We start from the raw sequence: 21,053 nt of genomic DNA on the forward strand, positions 1-21,053 counted from the left end.
GCTTAAAAAACAAACAAGTAAATAAATAGAGCAAGTTTCTTATAACGTCAAAATCGAAAGTTTACTAACCAATCAGTTAAAAATATTTTTAATAATTTTTACGAGCTATAAGAAATTGATGTTGTTCGATAAGATTTTCAATTCGATAGTTCAATCATTACTTTATTAACTTTCCAAACGTAGCCAATCATCTAAACTTTTAATCTTAGTTTAGTTACGGATCAAAAAGTTGTTAGTTTAAAATTATTCAACAATAGAACTTTCGATGATGAATTGATTAAAAACTAACAAAAAACGAAACGGTTGTAAAAGTAGTATTTATTGTTTTTAATTTAGCAGTTTTTTTATTTAAAGAACAGAGAAACTAAAAACCAATTTATATAATACATTCATCAATATATAAGTATTAGAATTTTTCACATACATAAAGTTCTAATCGACGCATTTCTTAATTGCAATGTCTGTAGTTTATTATTACGTCACAATGCAATTATTAGTAGAATAAAGTTGCAATAAGCGTCACATGTACAAGTCCTACATGGTCTAGTGGTTAGGATTCCTGGCTTTCACCCAGGCGGCTCGGGTTCGATCTCGGTGTAGGAACATTTGCTGTAATCGTATAGTGGTCAGTACTTCACGTTGTGGCCGTGACAACCCAGGTTCGAATCCTGGTTACGGCACGTTTTTGTTATGCAGAATTTTAAGTATTAAAAAACAATAGTAATAAAAAATCAAGTAGGTACTTATTTCACTAATTTTAACAAAACAATACTTATTATATAAAAGTTATTTGTATAAAGTTATTCAAGCAATAGTACAAGTGAGAACTAAAATTTCTATTTTTTACCAGGTTTCAGTGGAAAAAATTCCGATATACGATTTTGTATAGTGTTTGAAAGTTTTATACATTTTTTTAATATTATATAAATACAAAAAGACAACATTTATCAAACTAAACAACAAATTATATAAGAAATACTGTACGTTTATAAAAATATGGTTTATGACTTTAAAAAACTTACACTAATTTTGTTTTAATAACTAATCTTAATAAAACTTTTTGAACTTAGTTTTTAATAAAACTTAACAAACTTGTATACGGATTTTTCAAGGTGATTACTTATTTTTGTGGTCCAATTTCCTTACCTCTTTTTAAAAGAAAGTTTTATTAAATTTGTATAAGTAGAAATAAGTTAATCACCATAAGTAGTTTTTAAAGAGAATAAATGTTAAAGTTTGATTAAAAAGTTTTAACTGTTTCAATACTGTCAGTACAAATTTCAAGGTATAAAGCTCAAAAGTTTTTGATTGTAAACAAGTATGCTTAAACCAAAGTGATGTTTGTAAGCATTGTAGGTTTATAAACGCATAAGGTCGTATCTTGACAAGTCCTCGTTAGTATAGTGGTGAGTATTCCCGCCTGTCACGCGGGCGACCGGGGTTTGATTCCCCGACGGGGAGGTTTTTATAGTTTTGTTTAAAGATTTCTCTAATGTTGTTGAAAAAAAATGTATATCAAAATAAATAAATAGAAAATTATTATCCATTACAAGGCACCTAAATCATAACAACGACGTTTTAGTTTATTAAATAAGTAATTAAACATTATCAATAAATTTGTAATTTTATATATGCTGGCTTCAGTTTATTTCTAAATCTGTGAGCTAATCTTGAAGACATAAGTGTGTCATCTTATCTTTAAAAGTGATAAAAAAGGTAGCCAAGTTAAGTAGTTTAGCTTCTTTATTTTTCAGTTTAACTTCTTTGGTTTAGTCTATAAAAAAAACATCGTTTGGTCAGTTCTTGCCTTAGGCTGTTGTTATAAACTCCACATCAAGCAGACAGGCAACAAAAAATATTACCTTTATAAATCATTTAATTTGATTACGTATAACCGACTGCGTGGCCTAATGGATAAGGCGTCTGACTCCTAATCAGAAGATTCCGGGTTCGAGTCCCGGCGTGGTCTTTTTATAATGTAATTTGTATTTACTCATAACTTAAAAACTATTAATAATAAATGAGCATATTAATTATTTTTATATACTTTAGTAAACATATCACCTGAATGAAATATATGGAGGACTATCTTGTTATTGTAAATAATAAGTTATTGAAATTTGTATGTTGAAAAATTAAACTAACACCTTTTTTGCAATTTTTCTTCGCAAAATTCTAACTAAATACAAAACTACCTTAACTATTCTAATAAAAGTATATGGTACATAAGTATAGAAATAATATATATAATCGAAATTCAAACAGCTTACGTAATACTATTATTTCGCTTCAAATAGCATCTTTAAAAATATGACCACGATGGGACTCGAACCCACAATCTTCCGGTTCGTAGCCGGACGCCTTATCCATTGGGCCACGCGGCCGGTCTATTGTAAGCTTGTGTGAGCGATTATAAATGTTAAGATTTGATGCGCGCGTGAAATATTCACTTCAAAGTTTTCTCAACTATGCAGCGCTATGCAAATAAATTCGGCTAAATCGTTACGTCACGATGATAATTGCTTGTTAAATGAGATTACATCGCTGTTAGTTCAGTTGTAAGTCTTATAGGCTCAGAAGCTTATTAATGAACTCTTTTCGGTTGCTTTAATTTTACTTTGCTAGAAAAAAATGCTATTCAAAAATTTTAATATTTTGATATTTAAAACTTAATATTAATCATAAAATTTATCACCAAACCAGTCAAACTTTAGTTGCTACGTCAAACTTGATTATTTTTTTGTACAGCAATATTGATAACAATTAACGCCGAAAAACTTGCTTTCTGTTAGTATTGGAAACTATTTTTGGCCGTGTGTATATAGAATGTACAGGTCAAAAAATAAAATTTTAAGGGTTACAATTAACTATGTATTTTCAAAAACGAGTATAAGTCGTTATATGTTTTAACGAGTTTTAATTACAATTTTAAACAAAATATAGTTGAAAAAAATTACAAAATTAGATTTATATATAAAATTAGACTTTACAGGTAACTTACATATAAATACTTACTTTTTAAAAGGTACTTCAAAAAATGAAGAAAGTTTTAAGTGTTTTATAAGTATTTAAGTTTGAATTTTTCATCACTTTTTTATTAAAAGGTTGTTGTTTTTAAGATAGAATTTCGTAGTATAAACCTACACTTGTCTTTGATAGTGTAGATACAAAACATATTTGTTCAGACAGAATGCAAAGTATCAAATAAAAGCTACGTTAACTTGATGCTAAGATAAAATTTTATTCTAGATCAAGTTAGCTGTTAAATATTATATAGAAGCCCTTGTCGGTTTGTTACTAGTTTATAAACGCAATTAGCTGGAATTCATCAACGGTTTCTGTAGTGTAGCGGTTATCACGTTCGCCTAACACGCGAAAGGTCCCCGGTTCGAGCCCGGGCGGAAACAAATTTTGTTAAAAAAAAAATTTATGATTAAACTGCCAAAAAACACAAGTTATACAATTAAGATAATTTGACTACCATCTATTTTATTCATTACTAACAATTTTTATCAAACTTTAACCATTTACATATATTAACATATGTGCAATAAATAATTTTATTATATTTTGCCATTAAATGTAATATTATGTTTTTAAGCTAAAAATATTATTACAGTGTATATTTTTTTCTATTATTTGTGTAAAGGCAGTATAAAAGTAAGTAAAAGTATTTTGGAAAATGAAAAATGATTCAACAGTTTTTATTTCTGATCATTGAATCTGTTTTCAGATAAAAGTGCATTGTCCGGGAATCGAACCCGGGCCTCCCGCGTGGCAGGCGAGAATTCTACCACTGAACCAACAATGTACGTGTCTCAAATCGGTTTGTAACGTTTATAAACTTTTTTCCACTTATGTGCTCTGTATAGTTGCGAATATTACAAAAATTCAATGCTTATATTTGTTTAAAAAGTTCACCATTGCATTCAGCTTTTAAAAACAAAGGTTTTCATTTTTTGCCCGTTATGCAAGAAAAAAAAAATTATGCTTTTTTTTCTTTTAAAACCAAAGACTTATACCAATAGTTGTTATTGTTTGATGAAAGTTATAGTTATACAAAAATGACACAATAATTTTTAGATACTTACAATTCATGCCACAAAAAAAAGTAAAGGTTCATTGAACTTGAAACCAGTATATTAAAACAAAATTGAAGATTTTTAAAAAAGGTAGAAATGTATTGATTGTTTTTTAAACAAGGTTTTAAATAAGATGTCAAAATAGTTTTTTAATCTAAAAAATGGCTTTCAGAAAAAAAATTCCAAATAAAGCTTTAAGCTTTACAAAATTGCAAAACATTAATGTTTACAACAGTACTTAAAGCTAGTTTTATTCTTATAGTTGTATAAATTTTACTAAAACATATTGGAAAAAAAAACTATAAAAAACTAAACTGATTTCTAGAGTATTAAATGTTGGAAATCAAGCAAACCAATCGGTTATTTTGTCTGTAGTTTTATTGTGTATATTACACCACAAATATGTTTTAAACGTAATCAAACCAGTATTTAATAACTAGGAGTAGGACTTTTTATGGGCACTATTTTGCGGGAATAATTGCTGCAATTAAATCTGCCCATAATTTAAAATTTCGTCATATTTTGTATATACAAAATTACACAAAAAAGTTAAAAAAATACGTCACGCTGAAAAGTAAATTAAACAATTTTACAAATTTTCTTTTTCTTTCCTAATGCTACATTAAATGTAAAGACTACTGCTAGTTCAGGGGTCGGCAGCCTTTTTTAGCACGCGAGCCAATTTTCTTAGGAAAAATTGTTCGCGGGCCGCATTATTTAGAAAAATTCTTTGACGTCTGCATTTATTTAAATAAATATCTAGTAATCAGTACAAAAATATTATTTTAGTTCAAAAATATGATAAGTTAAGCAATAGTAAAGCACTAGTAAAGAGTATTTATTGAATTAAGAGCTTAATAAAGGTTTTTATTAAAAAATATTTAGATTTATTTTTGTTATTTAAAATGTGATAAGTTAAGCAATAGTAGAGCACTAGTAAAGAGTATTTATTGAATTAAGAGCTTAAAAAAGGTTTCTATTAAAAAGTATTTAGATTTATTTTTGTTTTAAAAATGTATACTTTTGGGCCAAAAACGAAATGGACTTATTATGTTTAAGTTTTACCTCAGTGTCAAATATTTGATAGCAGGCTAAAATAAGTAAAAAAGCAAGCTAAAAATTAAAACTAAATGTCTGCAAAAATTTCAAAATCGCCCCCTTACTTGTTTTCGCCCACCCTTTCGCCCCTTTACTATTTATCGTCCCCCGACATACCAAAATCGCCCCCAGGGGGGCGATATCGCCCACTTTGGGAAACCCTGGTTTAAATACTTATGTAACCTGTAACTTTACTGTAGTTTATAATTTTAATATATAACTCATTATATATAGCTTATTATTTAATTCATTTCGTAGATTTAATTTTTTGATACTAATTTTTAGTTATTTTGTTCAGTTATTCATATGAAAATCTGATGAAAAGTCTAAACGTCGTCGTTCAAACTAAAAAAATATAAAGTAAATAATATTGTACATGACAAGATGTGTTCACAAAATAGCTAATGTTTAGCTTTGAATTATCCTTAACATATTTTTATCAATATAAAGAAAAGTAATAAAGTTTGTAATATTTGCAATACATTCTAAATTCTAGCATTATATCAAGTACTAACAACTCTAATGAAATATAAGTTTAATATTACTTCAACAAAGATAAAACTTGTTCAAAGTATTTTAAGAAAGTTACTTAAATTGTAAATATAGATTAAAGAGCACAAAACTATTTCCAGATATACTGCTAATTGCTAAGCTTTACTGCTGGTTTTACATAGCGTTTACTGCTTTACTTATGGATTGTTTTTAGAAGTAGGTTTATAAATTAAATTTGTTGGCCTGCGCACAAGCGTCGATGGTGTAACGATTAGCATTGGTGCCTTCCAAGCACTAGTTCCGGGTTCGACTCCCGGTCGACGCACTTTTGCTTAAGTTTTTCAAACATTACTTGAAATAAAACCAAATCTGTATACAAAAACTCAAGTTAACACTTTTTTTTTAAATTGTTTAAAAATTTGTTAGCTGAAATATTATTTTATTTTCAAAACTTATAGTAAGTTTTAGTATCGCTAAATTACTCTATTCTAATAGGTAATGAAAGAAAAAAAAAAAAGTTACTTCTTAACATACCCTAAACTTTTCTATACTTATAAAGAAATTTAAACTTTCTTTTTTTGCTAAAATAACATTCGTCTCTACCTTTATTTTTACAAATACAAACGTTCCCACGGTTAAGTTAGTATGTAACACCATATTTAGTTTAGTCAGCCCTTTAAACTTTAACAACTAACATTAAATCAAAGAATATGTAGTGTAAGTTCAAAAGTTCGATTTAGCGGGCCAATTTAACGTCTTTGCAGGTATCATTTAATCTTTGACGGTCTTGTAATTACCATTCTGCGACCTGGATCCAACCCGCGGGCCGTAAGTTGCCCACTCTATGACTAACTGTGATGACTAGCTAATATTATAATGTTGAAACAAAGTTCAATAATTTGCCAACTTCAAATATAGGCTGATCAACAGTATTAAATAGAGTATCAACACAATAGAGTTTATAATATAAATTATTACTGATAGTTATAGTTCATAAAAAAATAACACAAGTCTGGTTTTATAAAAAAAGCAGTTAAGTATGTAACCATGATTTACTCTTAACTTTATAGTCAATAATAAAAACAGACTAACTCAGATAAAATTTGATATTAGAATTTAACAAAACTGCAGTTAAAAAAATTATCCAATGTAGATTTTCAATTAGAGGCTTTTTGCTGTATGTTTACAAAAGTCAAGCTCCATGAACTAGCACAGGGGTCGGCAAACTGCGGCCCGCGGGCCAAATGCAGCCCTCAAAATTAAAACCTGCGGCCTGCAAAATCCTTTTTGACCCAAAATATACATTTTTTAAACAAAAATAAATCTAAATATATTTTAATAAAAACATTTATTAAGCTCTTAATTCAATAAATACTCTTTACTAGTGCTCTATTATTGCTTAACTTATCACATTTTTGATCTAAAATAATATTTTTGTCCTGATTACTAGATATTTATTTAAATAAACGCGGACGTCGAAGAGTTTTTCCTAAGAAAATTGGCTCGCGTGCTAAAAAAGGCTGCCGACCCCTGAACTAGCAGTAGTCTTTACATTTAATGTAGCATTAGGAAAGAAAAAGAAAATTTGTAAAATTGTTTAATTTACTTTTCAGCGTGACGTATTTTTTTAACTTTTTTGTGTAATTTTGTATATACAAAATATGACGAAATATTAAATTATGGGCAGATTTAATTGCAGCAATTATTCCCGCAAAATAGTGCCCATAAAAAGTCCTACTCCTAGTTATTAAATACTGGTTTGATTACGTTTAAAACATATTTGTAGTGTAATATACACAATAAAACTACAGACAAAATAACCGATTGGTTTGCTTGATTTCCAACATTTAATACTCTAGAAATCAGTTTAGTTTTTTGTAGTTTTTTCTTCCAATATGTTTTAGTAAAATCTATACAACTATAAGAATAAAACTAGCTTTAAGTACTGTTGTAAACATTAATGTTTTGCAATTTTGTAAAGCTTAAAGCTTTATTTGGAATTTTTTTTCTGAAAGCCATTTTTTAGATTAAAAAACTATTTTGACATCTTATTTAAAACCTTGTTTAAAAAACAATCAATACATTTCTACCTTTTTTAAAAATCTTCAATTTTGTTTTAATATACTGGTTTCAAGTTCAATGAACCTTTACTTTTTTTTGTGGCATGAATTGTAAGTATCTAAAAATTATTGTGTCATTTTTGTATAACTATAACTTTCATCAAACAATAACAACTATTGGTATAAGTCTTTGGTTTTAAAAGAAAAAAAAGCATAATTTTTTTTTTCTTGCATAACGGGCAAAAAATGAAAACCTTTGTTTTTAAAAGCTGAATGCAATGGTGAACTTTTTAAACAAATATAAGCATTGAATTTTTGTAATATTCGCAACTATACAGAGCACATAAGTGGAAAAAAGTTTATAAACGTTACAAACCGATTTGAGACACGTGCATTGTTGGTTCAGTGGTAGAATTCTCGCCTGCCATGCGGGAGGCCCGGGTTCGATCCCCGGACAATGCACTTTTATCTGAAAACAGATTCAATGATCAGAAATAAAAACTGTTGAATCATTTTTCATTTTCCAAAATACTTTTACTTACTTTTATACTGCCTTTACACAAATAATAGAAAAAAATATACACTGTAATAATATTTTTAGCTTAAAAACATAATATTACATTTAATGGCAAAATATAATAAAATTATTTATTGCACATATGTTAATATATGTAAATGGTTAAAGTTTGATAAAAATTGTTAGTAATGAATAAAATAGATGGTAGTCAAATTATCTTAATTGTATAACTTGTGTTTTTTGGCAGTTTAATCATAAATTTTTTTTTTAACAAAATTTGTTTCCGCCCGGGCTCGAACCGGGGACCTTTCGCGTGTTAGGCGAACGTGATAACCGCTACACTACAGAAACCGTTGATGAATTCCAGCTAATTGCGTTTATAAACTAGTAACAAACCGACAAGGGCTTCTATATAATATTTAACAGCTAACTTGATCTAGAATAAAATTTTATCTTAGCATCAAGTTAACGTAGCTTTTATTTGATACTTTGCATTCTGTCTGAACAAATATGTTTTGTATCTACACTATCAAAGACAAGTGTAGGTTTATACTACGAAATTCTATCTTAAAAACAACAACCTTTTAATAAAAAAGTGATGAAAAATTCAAACTTAAATACTTATAAAACACTTAAAACTTTCTTCATTTTTTGAAGTACCTTTTAAAAAGTAAGTATTTATATGTAAGTTACCTGTAAAGTCTAATTTTATATATAAATCTAATTTTGTAATTTTTTTCAACTATATTTTGTTTAAAATTGTAATTAAAACTCGTTAAAACATATAACGACTTATACTCGTTTTTGAAAATACATAGTTAATTGTAACCCTTAAAATTTTATTTTTTGACCTGTACATTCTATATACACACGGCCAAAAATAGTTTCCAATACTAACAGAAAGCAAGTTTTTCGGCGTTAATTGTTATCAATATTGCTGTACAAAAAAATAATCAAGTTTGACGTAGCAACTAAAGTTTGACTGGTTTGGTGATAAATTTTATGATTAATATTAAGTTTTAAATATCAAAATATTAAAATTTTTGAATAGCATTTTTTTCTAGCAAAGTAAAATTAAAGCAACCGAAAAGAGTTCATTAATAAGCTTCTGAGCCTATAAGACTTACAACTGAACTAACAGCGATGTAATCTCATTTAACAAGCAATTATCATCGTGACGTAACGATTTAGCCGAATTTATTTGCATAGCGCTGCATAGTTGAGAAAACTTTGAAGTGAATATTTCACGCGCGCATCAAATCTTAACATTTATAATCGCTCACACAAGCTTACAATAGACCGGCCGCGTGGCCCAATGGATAAGGCGTCCGGCTACGAACCGGAAGATTGTGGGTTCGAGTCCCATCGTGGTCATATTTTTAAAGATGCTATTTGAAGCGAAATAATAGTATTACGTAAGCTGTTTGAATTTCGATTATATATATTATTTCTATACTTATGTACCATATACTTTTATTAGAATAGTTAAGGTAGTTTTGTATTTAGTTAGAATTTTGCGAAGAAAAATTGCAAAAAAGGTGTTAGTTTAATTTTTCAACATACAAATTTCAATAACTTATTATTTACAATAACAAGATAGTCCTCCATATATTTCATTCAGGTGATATGTTTACTAAAGTATATAAAAATAATTAATATGCTCATTTATTATTAATAGTTTTTAAGTTATGAGTAAATACAAATTACATTATAAAAAGACCACGCCGGGACTCGAACCCGGAATCTTCTGATTAGGAGTCAGACGCCTTATCCATTAGGCCACGCAGTCGGTTATACGTAATCAAATTAAATGATTTATAAAGGTAATATTTTTTGTTGCCTGTCTGCTTGATGTGGAGTTTATAACAACAGCCTAAGGCAAGAACTGACCAAACGATGTTTTTTTTATAGACTAAACCAAAGAAGTTAAACTGAAAAATAAAGAAGCTAAACTATTTAACTTGGCTACCTTTTTTATCACTTTTAAAGATAAGATGACACACTTATGTCTTCAAGATTAGCTCACAGATTTAGAAATAAACTGAAGCCAGCATATATAAAATTACAAATTTATTGATAATGTTTAATTACTTATTTAATAAACTAAAACGTCGTTGTTATGATTTAGGTGCCTTGTAATGGATAATAATTTTCTATTTATTTATTTTGATATACATTTTTTTTCAACAACAGTAGAGAAATCTTTAAACAAAATTATAAAAACCTCCCCGTCGGGGAATCGAACCCCGGTCGCCCGCGTGACAGGCGGGAATACTCACCACTATACTAACGAGGACTTGTCAACATACGACCTTATGCGTTTATAAACCTACGATGCTTACAAACATCACTTTGGTTTAAGCATACTTGTTTACAATCAAAAACTTTTGAGCTTTATACCTTGAAATTTGTACTGACAGTATTGAAACAGTTAAAACTTTTTAATCAAACTTTAACATTTATTCTCTTTAAAAACTACTTATGGTGATTAACTTATTTCTACTTATACAAATTTAATAAAACTTTCTTTTAAAAAGAGGTAAGGAAATTGGACCACAAAAATAAGTAATCACCTTGAAAAATCCGTATACAAGTTTGTTAAGTTTTATTAAAAACTAAGTTCAAAAAGTTTTATTAAGATTAGTTATTAAAACAAAATTAGTGTAAGTTTTTTAAAGTCATAAACCATATTTTTATAAACGTACAGTATTTCTTATATAATTTGTTGTTTAGTTTGATAAATGTTGTCTTTTTGTATTTATATAATATTAAAAAAATGTATAAAACTTTCAAACACTATACAAAATCGTATATCGGAATTTTTTCCACTGAAACCTGGTAAAAAATAGAAATTTTAGTTCTCACTTGTACTATTGCTTGAATAACTTTATACAAATAACTTTTATATAATAAGTATTGTTTTGTTAAAATTAGTGAAATAAGTACCTACTTGATTTTTTATTACTATTGTTTTTTAATACTTAAAATTCTGCATAACAAAAACGTGCCGTAACCAGGATTCGAACCTGGGTTGTCACGGCCACAACGTGAAGTACTGACCACTATACGATTACAGCAAATGTTCCTACACCGAGATCGAACCCGAGCCGCCTGGGTGAAAGCCAGGAATCCTAACCACTAGACCAGGGTTTCCCAAACTCATTTACTAAATCGCCCCCTTTTCAGAAATTTGAAAAATAATCGCCCCCCACAATTTTAAAAAGTAGTTGTTCTCTTGTGTAAAAACTTTTGAGCCAAAAAATTTGTGTTCGAAATGTAATTTAGTCTGGTATTTCTCGTGCACGAACTTTTGGGCTGTGTCCAAAGTATTTTACAGGGCTTGAGAAAAAGTTACTGTTGTTTTCTTATAAGCCCAGTAAAGTGTATTAAAATACTTAAATATTAAAAAGCCTTGTGTAATCAGTAATCAATCATGATTAAATATGAATTGTTTTAAAACTAATGAAATTTTTAGGGTAGTTGTGGAAAACTTTTGTAGTCAGCAATTTATATTTACTAAAAATCTTGTCTTCTTTCAATTCGTTAAAAAAATGTAGTTGCGGGCTGCATAATTTAATAAAATAACATATATAAAAGTAAAAAACTCGAGCATAATTGTAATAAAATGATTTACTATTATTGTGATCTAAGAAATACTAAAGTAACTGAAAACCAAATTGAAAGTTTATTTCAAAATCATAAGCATCAAAAAACTAAATTTTGTATATTTTGCACAAGTAGTTTTTAAGTTACTTAGCAGGTCGAAATTTGATTGGATCTGGACCGTACGTTACCCATCTGTAATCTTAACTAAAACCTGACATTATAACTATCTCTCATTTAACGAATTTCGGACATTTAGAAGTGAATATTAAGTAACTTATTTAACTCGAACAAAATACTTAAATTATTTTACAAATAGGCGTATTTTAAAATTAAATAAAAGAGATTAAAAAACTATAAAAGAATGAACAGATTATTTTACACATAAAAAAAAAATATTAAAACACAATTGCTGAGCCAGTTTTAGAAAGTTTGACCGACTGGTTTGTTATCTCATAAAAAGTGGCTTTATCAATAGCTTCTGTTAATGCAGTAAAATTATTAATTTCAATGCTTAGATATATTATAAGCAAGTTAGTTATAAAATTATAAATTTAATTTTAAGCTTTTTAAACTATATGTTTTGTAGTAGAATACCATTAAATAGTATTAGACTTGGAATAACCTTTAGGAAACTAAACTTTAATTTTAACATTTTTTTTCTTAATTTAAAGTCAAAAAAATCAAATGTTTTACAGTTAATTCTGTGAACAGAAAGAAATCAATAAAAAATTATTTTAATAATGTTTAAACTTTGTTTTGTAGCTGTAGCAGTCTTTTTGATGGCTTATTTAATACTGTTTAATTTTATTTTTTCTCTAGTTATTAGCCTATAATAATTTACCAGAAGAAAATAGTGAAAAACTAAAAGCTAGTGTTGAACTAACAAAATAAACTACATATTCTATTTGCTAATATATAAAAAAAAAAAGATAAAACAAAAAAGAGTTGATAAATAGTTTAAAATTATTTAATATATAGATTTTCTAACATTTAAAAATCAAGTTAGAAAATAAATTTAAGTTTAATTTCCTTTTAAATGAAAAAATTTGAAGTCATTTCAAATAGAGACATCAAATCTATACTCTTTTAAAACCAAAAAATAAATTTTGAAATGAAAACTTTAATGTTTGTCAAGTTTTTTTTTATCTATACAGATTAAACAAGTAATAAAAAAAATATGTCAAATAAATTTCTTTCAAACAAATACTTTAACCACTATGCTATAAAAACTTTTAGTTTAATGTAAATCGACAACTATAAACTAAAAATTAACCAGGTCAAAATAAAGCTATTAACATATTAAAACATAAACCATTTTATAAATACAGTATACTTCCTCTTCAGATCGAACTTTGAACAAAATCAAAAAGTTTAAACTCAAAAATTATTACAATTTTTTTTACAAAGTTATAAATTTAAATATGTTATTAAAATAATGTCATCAATAAACATGAAATCAACTAAAACATAAAACAAACATTCATAATAAAAAAAAGATCTATATAAGCTATAAAATATTGTGTATTTTTCGTTTTATTAATACTTAGTTAGTAATAGACTTTATTTAAGTTAAATTTAACAAAATATAATTTTGCACTTTTTTTTGGGGTAAAAAGTGCGAACTCAAGAGGAAGTCTACCGTAATTAATATTTATTAGGCGTTATGCAAACCTGTTATAAAATAAATAACTGAAAAGGATTTTTAATATAAAAAGACTACTTAAATACAATACAAACCAGGTTAAATAAAAAGTATTTTAAAAGATCAAATAAATAAAAAAAACTCTTATAAAATAATGTCTGCTACTGAATTCTAATATAATGCGAAGGATGAGGTTCATGAATGCTTGCAAGTTTTTCTAATCTGATTCTAAATCAGTCAAATAAAGCCTCAAGTCACCTCCTTTACAAATATCTAGATTAGATATTTTGCTCAATATGTTGATAACTAAACTGAAAGCTTTCTCAACAACATAGCTAGAAGGAAAAACTATACAAAACAATCTAAATTTCTCTCAAATGATTGGATACTTTTGCCTTAGTTTTTGTTGAGTCCAAAAGCTTTCATTATGTTCTTTGGAAAAAGTACTTTAAGTTCAAGGTCAGTTTGTAAGTCTGAAAAGGTTTCCTGTGAGTCATTTACTTTAAAAAGATCTGCCACAAAGGGATCCATATTTTTATCTATATGATAGCTTTTTGTGTCAAATCGAAATTTTACTACTTAATATGTTGAAACTGTTAAAAATTTCAGATTTTTAGATTTTTTTTTTGCCTAAATTGTCAAGTTCCAGGTTTTTCTAGGTAAATTGGAAACCTTGTATAGTTTTATTTTTTAGTCTAACTTAATGACTTTTCAAAAAACTATTGGAAATATCATGAGGTGATAGTTAATATAGATTACATAGATTTTTACAAACCATTTATGATCCTAAATAACATATATGTAACGTTAAAAATTAGTGAGAGGAATTCCGATCGTCTATAATCTACGTAATTGTTAAATAAGAAAATATATAATTGAAAATATGTAATTAACTTAAAAGTATGAGTCATAAGCACTTGATTTTTTTCTCTATATTTTACGTAAACACAATAAACTTTTTTGTTTAAGTTTTACCTCAGGGTCAAATATTTGATAGCAAGCGGAAATTAAGAAAAGAGTAAGATAAAAAGTAAAAATTTTATGACAACCCAAAATTTTAAAATCGCCCCCTTTTCGCCCCCTTACTAGATATCGCCCACCCTTTCGCCCCCTTACTAATTATCGCCCCCCAAATTACTAAAATCGCCCCCAGGGGGGCGATATCGCCCACTTTGGGAAACCCTGCACTAGACCATGTAGGACTTGTACATGTGACGCTTATTGCAACTTTATTCTACTAATAATTGCATTGTGACGTAATAATAAACTACAGACATTGCAATTAAGAAATGCGTCGATTAGAACTTTATGTATGTGAAAAATTCTAATACTTATATATTGATGAATGTATTATATAAATTGGTTTTTAGTTTCTCTGTTCTTTAAATAAAAAAACTGCTAAATTAAAAACAATAAATACTACTTTTACAACCGTTTCGTTTTTTGTTAGTTTTTAATCAATTCATCATCGAAAGTTCTATTGTTGAATAATTTTAAACTAACAACTTTTTGATCCGTAACTAAACTAAGATTAAAAGTTTAGATGATTGGCTACGTTTGGAAAGTTAATAAAGTAATGATTGAACTATCGAATTGAAAATCTTATCGAACAACATCAATTTCTTATAGCTCGTAAAAATTATTAAAAATATTTTTAACTGATTGGTTAGTAAACTTTCGATTTTGACGTTATAAGAAACTTGCTCTATTTATTTACTTGTTTGTTTTTTAAGCTAATGTTTTTTTAATAGTTTTAGAATTATAGAATAAGCCCATTTTACCTCACGATTCAACAACAGCATAACTATTTTACATAAAAAAATTTAAACTACAGACATGTATTTTTTTATAAACATTAAGTTTTAAATTAACCTATGAGTTAACAATATTCACATTTATATAAACTTGCTTTTATCAATTTAAAGTTTATACTACAAGATGATTTACACAGAAAAATTGCATCTTCAAACAATTTTTGAAAATTAAAAGTTTTGTTAAAATATCTAATACAGCCATATGGAAGAAAAATTTTTAGAGGCTGAATTTATTAGCATTTTTAAAAAATTATTATAAATATATATTCCCTATCAAATCTATAAAATTAATTTAAATTTTTAAGAAATACACTTTTAAAAGTTACAACCAGCTTGTATGAAGCGGACTTTTAAAATAAAATCATATAGTAATTTATGATCATAATAAAAAAAAACTTTTCATGGTCTTACTTCTTAACTTTTTTCATTTTTAGACCGTAATTCCTAATTATCATACTTAGAAACTTAATACTTACAATAAAAACTATAATACCATTTGTTTAGAGTTATAATATGTACCTTAAACTATATCTAAAATTAAATTTAGTTTATAAATTATGAATTTTCTTTTTTATATCATTTAGTAGTTATTTGCAATTAAAGCGCACTATAAAAAGTTATTAAACAAAAAACAGTCTATCTCCTTAAAACTTACTGCATTTTAGAACAAGACTAAACCTATAATTTTCTAAAGTATTAGTAATAAAATAAAAAACTAAAGTATAAAAATGATTGTTGAGCAATAACGGAAAAAAAGAGTGAGCTGGGTTTTTAAATATAGAAAAAAAGAGCAAATGTTGGCTAGCATTCGAGTTAAAAGTAAAGTTTATTTAACTATATGCTTTAAAACTGGCAAGATGTAGGTACATTAAGTATTGAATTTTACTAATGTAGTTATCATATATCAAGAAAATTAAATCTATAATTCAAATAAAGTCAAACGCGTATACACTAACTAGTTTAATGCTGCTTTAATCTCAGCTTTCTGTTTTTTTTTCTTGGAAGTCACTATTCTGTGGACATGTGGTGGGAGTCGAGTAGCCTTCTCATCTGTAAAAAAAAATTGCAATTTTCTAAAAAATAAATGAGGTACAAATTATAGTACAACAGTAAATAAAAACAAAAATGTTTCTTTAAATTTACACTGATCATCTTATATGTTTTAATACTGTAAAGCAAATTTATTTTGCACACTATGGCGTTAAGTTATACATAATAAAATTTCCCTCACTTCACTGGGCACGTCTTGCTGGTGATAAAATTTATTTTGTACGTTGCAGAAAATAAAATTTAATTTTTACATGTTTACAGTCAAAAACTTTTGAGCTTTATACCTTGAAGTTTGTACTGACAGTATTAAAACAGTTAACAGCTAATTAAGCAAAAATTGATACTTCTTCTGTTTAAAAAACTACTTATGGTTTTGTTAAAAACTAAAGAGCAACATAGAGTGTATTAACTTAAGTGTTTTTTAAGTTTTTAACTAATAAACTTCAAGTTAAAAAAAGGTTGAAACATTTAGAATAGAAACATTAATAATTTTTGTAACTAATTAAAAAGACCATTTTTAGTAGATTCACTTATTATTGCATTAGTTTATAAAGATTTATTAAATATTAGTTTGTTAAATTTTATAAGATATAAGGTTTTATTAGGAATTAGTTAATAAAGTTTTGTTGAGCCTAAATTTATCAAGTGTTGAAACTTCAATATTAATAAGTTTGTAAAATTTTTAACATTGGATTATAAAGTTTTACTAAAATTAGTTTATAAAGTTTATAACAAGACTTTATAAAGTTTTATTACATATAAGTTTAAAAATTTTATGAATTAGTTTAAAGGTTTTGTTGGACATATGTTTATAAAGCTTTACGAAAACTTTATATAAACCAAGTTTATTAAATATTATTAAAAATAAGTTTGTAAAGTTTTATAAAATTTAAGTTTGTAAGCATTTATTAAATATCAGTTTTTAAACTTTTACAATTGCAAATCTATAAAATTTTATTCAACAAAATGTTTAAAAATGTTTGAGTATAGATTTATTATGTTGATTTAGTAGTTGCAGACTTTGTTAAAATTAAAACTTTTCTGATTTTTTCCGCTATTAACTGATCCCTAAAAAGCTCAACATCTTAAAGGGTAGTTAACATAGTCTAAATTATTTAGATATTTATTTTTTGTGTAATATTGTCAGTCAAGCAGCAAAATGTTTCAATATAAATCACTTACAGTTTACACTAACGGATAGTTCTTTTAGTTTTATAAAAAAATTTTATACTCTAAAAATTATTTTTAATTTTCCTAATATTTGTTATGATTTGAAAAATGCTGTTTTATTTTTTTATAGCAGTTTTTTGATGAAAATGTTAGTTATGTTAACTAGTATTGTAACTATGAGAGGTGTATTTGTCTAATAATCTACTTACTTATTTACAGTTTTATAGGTGTTCATATTTTAACAGTTTCGTGTTATAAAAATGATTATAAAAACTAGTGATACAAAACCTAGAGGCACTTATCATACTTTATTGCTAGTTTTCTAAGACTTAAATTAAAACTTTATTTATTCATTTACAATTAGATCTTTGAAAAAAAGTTGAAATATTTAGAAATTAAAAGATTTACTAACAACTCTCACCTTGTAGAACTTGAAAATATTTGATATAATTATATTTAGATTAAATTATAAAACAACACAAAACACTAGTATTAGCGTTATCAAGTTTTGATAAAAGTAAAAACACAATTATAATCGTATTTTTTTGTTTATTGACTAACTTGTAATAAAAGTTAAGATCTAAAAGATAGAATTTTCAATCATTTCATAAAGTAAAAACCATTAATCTCTAAACTGTTTAAAGCAAGGTTGAAAAAAAAATGATACAAAATAAAAGTAGAAAATCGTCAGAGATAAAATTGCATTTTTTTTACAGTTGTTTAAAAAATACTTGTAGTTTACATAGTTGCTTACTTAAATATTTTTGGTAGTACAACTTAAAACTATATAAAACAAAATAATTTAAACATTAAAAGATAAAAAAATTAATCAAAAACTTTGTGAAAACCTGAAAGATTTACGTTTGTAGGCTTTTCAAGTATAATTTAACTATATTAAAAATTATATAATTACTATTAAAAGATAATTTTTTGTTATTAATGTTAAACGAAGGTCTAGTATAAGTTTAGAAAAATTAACTTTTGCAGTTTTTTGTTGTATTGTTGACAAAATCTTTTGCTATATTACAAATTAAAGTTTCTGGTTTGTAGGCTTAATAAATTAGTAACTATTTTAAAATAATTTAATATTTAGATATCTGCTAAAAAAGTTTTAACCCTAACTCTTTAATTACAAAGAATTAATTTATATATCTCTTACTGGTATTATAACTACTTTAAGTTAAAAGATGGATATTCTTTATACATCAAATATAAATATCGCTTAAAATATTGGTCTTATGATCTCGTTCAAAAAGAATTTTTTGGTTATCAAGTCGTAAACCTTTTAAAGTCTTGTCCAGGACAAAAAAAGTGTTTTCAACTGATAGTAACTTAAAAAAACATAAACTTTTAAAAACATATGTATAAAAGGGGTACTTGTTTTATGAAAAACAACAAAATTTTTATATTTGGTGTTTTAACTTTACTTTGAATTAATACAATGCTCTTAATGAATAAATAATTAAAACCTTATTTCTTGTAGGTCAAACGTAAAAAAAAAATCGAACCAACTACAAATCTAATGGCTTTGTAGTATTCTTAAACATAAGTATAAAACATAAATAAAAACATAAACATAAAACTATTACCGTTTATTACAAATTCATTTGTTGTAGTACTGTACGAGTTGATATACTTTAGTTGTTCGTAACAGTTTTTTACTAGCTAGTTAAGTTTTTTAAATGTAATGTTTAACCGAAAAAAAAATACTGTACTGTTTTTGAATATATGTAGAAAAAAATGTTATATTTATAGTTTACTACTAAAATAAATATTTCTTTTTTGTGCTTTCATACATATATCTAATATACTAAACGAAAAATAAGTATTATGTACTAAACAACATAATTAAATTGTAATTTACATAAGTTGGTAACTTGTACGAAAAAAATCAGAACCGAATGCTTTTAAAAAGCGGCAAGAAACTTTTGTTTCTTCATCACAACTTGGAAAAACAAGAACAGGTTTTTTAGAAACTTTATGGCGTCGATAAAAGTAACTAAATGTAAACAATTTATAAAGAAAAAAAAAGTTCGTTATATTTAAAGAATTTAGTTTCTTTTTCTTTTACTTATAAACGTATTAAACTTGAAAAGCATTGAATAAAAGTTGTTTTTAAAGAATATTGGATGTATAAAACATATGACAGTATAATAATTATTAAATTTTTGATTATTTTAATGTAATATTATTTATTGATATTTAATTAAGTTCAATAAATTCTTCCAAAATACGTATTTTAAGTATTGCGAGTTAAATTACGAGAAAAACGTTTAGTTCTCTTGATAATGAAGCAAAGTTAAAACCAATGCATCTACTATAAATATGGCTAAAAAGTAGAAATGTGCCACATAAAGTTTCCAGCAGTATTAATTAGGTTATAAACTATCCACAAGTTTAATAGTTTGTGAGCATTAAAAACAGCATATAAGTATTATAACTATCAAACTATTTGAAAATATATATTTTTATGTATTGTTTAGAAAAATGCATTTAATCTAAAATCAAATAACTTCGAATTATGAGTTGAAACATTTTTAATTTTTAATTGACCAAAGTATTTAAACTTTTTTTTTTAATTATAGTGGCAGTCTTTAAATAATTTAATAAATACAGTTCCAGTATTGAGCAGCTTTAATTTTTCAATAAGTCATTCAAAACGTTAACGTAACAAAGCAAGATTAATAAACATCAAAAACAAAATAAATGCCCTTATCATACTTTGACAACATTTTTACATTAGTGAAATTTTAAAGTATTCTTTTATCTGATAAATCTTTAAAAAATGTCGAATGCTTAGAAGTCAAAAGTATTACTTGGTGCACATAAAATATTAACCATATAAATTCTTACTTATTAACTATCTTTTATAAAAAAATAATTTTCTTTGAAAATAACTTTCAAGTTATAACAAAGGTATGTACCAATCTTTATAATATAAATTCGTAAAAAATCAAAAATGTGTAACGACTTTCCAGAAGCTGTTTTGTTCAAAAAAAAAATTTTAAACCTAACACAGTATAAATGTACAAAATCGTTTTAAGGAAACATACTTGTTTGTTTTACCTAAAAAGTAACCTAATAATCAATTTGACTGAGTTTATACATTTCTTGAATATGTGTTTATCACGCTTAAATGACTACAACAATCAAATTGTATATATTAATAGTTTTAAGTTTTACTTGGATTATGTATTTAGATATCTATTAACATATTAAACGAAATAATGTTTTTTTTGTTACAAAATTTGTCAAAAAATTGATTAAGTGGGTATCTCGTTGTAACTTACAAACGAATTTTTAAATCTGCTAACCGATTTTAGAAGCATTTTGTTGTAAGTTTGTTTGAAAATGTTTTATTACTGTTATGGTATAAAAAATAAACTTTATCAACAAATTAATATACTGATAACTGTTATTTTAGGGTAATTGAATTTTGAAAATATCAATAGTGGTATTAAGTTAATAGAGATAATTTTAAACTAATAAGTCAACTAGTAGACTTGAAAAGCAAGGCTACTT

General features: G+C 26.0%; 12 non-coding genes across 12 annotated transcripts; 6 read left to right on the forward strand and 6 right to left on the reverse strand.

Annotated features, from left to right (window-relative positions):
• The first annotated feature begins 608 nt into the window (after positions 1 to 608).
• On the forward strand, positions 609 to 680 carry Trnah-gug (transfer RNA histidin (anticodon GUG)). The gene has a single exon. It is a non-coding gene; the product is annotated as a tRNA-His (tRNA).
• Positions 681 to 1,896: 1,216 nt separating this feature from the next.
• Positions 1,897 to 1,969, forward strand: Trnar-ccu (transfer RNA arginine (anticodon CCU)). The gene has a single exon. It is a non-coding gene; the product is annotated as a tRNA-Arg (tRNA).
• Positions 1,970 to 2,311: 342 nt separating this feature from the next.
• Trnar-acg (transfer RNA arginine (anticodon ACG)) lies at positions 2,312 to 2,384 on the reverse strand. Its single transcript has one exon. It is a non-coding gene; the product is annotated as a tRNA-Arg (tRNA).
• A 950-nt stretch (positions 2,385 to 3,334) lies between these two features.
• Positions 3,335 to 3,407, forward strand: Trnav-aac (transfer RNA valine (anticodon AAC)). Its single transcript has one exon. It is a non-coding gene; the product is annotated as a tRNA-Val (tRNA).
• Positions 3,408 to 3,740: 333 nt separating this feature from the next.
• Trnag-gcc (transfer RNA glycine (anticodon GCC)) lies at positions 3,741 to 3,811 on the reverse strand. Its single transcript has one exon. It is a non-coding gene; the product is annotated as a tRNA-Gly (tRNA).
• Positions 3,812 to 5,925: 2,114 nt separating this feature from the next.
• Trnag-ucc (transfer RNA glycine (anticodon UCC)) lies at positions 5,926 to 5,997 on the forward strand. The gene has a single exon. It is a non-coding gene; the product is annotated as a tRNA-Gly (tRNA).
• Positions 5,998 to 8,123: 2,126 nt separating this feature from the next.
• Positions 8,124 to 8,194, forward strand: Trnag-gcc (transfer RNA glycine (anticodon GCC)). The gene has a single exon. It is a non-coding gene; the product is annotated as a tRNA-Gly (tRNA).
• A 333-nt stretch (positions 8,195 to 8,527) lies between these two features.
• Positions 8,528 to 8,600, reverse strand: Trnav-aac (transfer RNA valine (anticodon AAC)). The gene has a single exon. It is a non-coding gene; the product is annotated as a tRNA-Val (tRNA).
• Positions 8,601 to 9,550: 950 nt separating this feature from the next.
• Positions 9,551 to 9,623, forward strand: Trnar-acg (transfer RNA arginine (anticodon ACG)). The gene has a single exon. It is a non-coding gene; the product is annotated as a tRNA-Arg (tRNA).
• A 342-nt stretch (positions 9,624 to 9,965) lies between these two features.
• Trnar-ccu (transfer RNA arginine (anticodon CCU)) lies at positions 9,966 to 10,038 on the reverse strand. The gene has a single exon. It is a non-coding gene; the product is annotated as a tRNA-Arg (tRNA).
• A 435-nt stretch (positions 10,039 to 10,473) lies between these two features.
• Trnad-guc (transfer RNA aspartic acid (anticodon GUC)) lies at positions 10,474 to 10,545 on the reverse strand. Its single transcript has one exon. It is a non-coding gene; the product is annotated as a tRNA-Asp (tRNA).
• Positions 10,546 to 11,254: 709 nt separating this feature from the next.
• Positions 11,255 to 11,326, reverse strand: Trnah-gug (transfer RNA histidin (anticodon GUG)). The gene has a single exon. It is a non-coding gene; the product is annotated as a tRNA-His (tRNA).
• Between the last annotated feature and the right edge of the window lie 9,727 nt (positions 11,327 to 21,053).

This window comes from Thalia democratica, chromosome 5 (assembly GCF_965202585.1).
Source record: "Thalia democratica chromosome 5, ktThaDemo2.hap1.1, whole genome shotgun sequence".
Lineage (NCBI taxonomy): Eukaryota > Metazoa > Chordata > Thaliacea > Salpida > Salpidae > Thalia > Thalia democratica.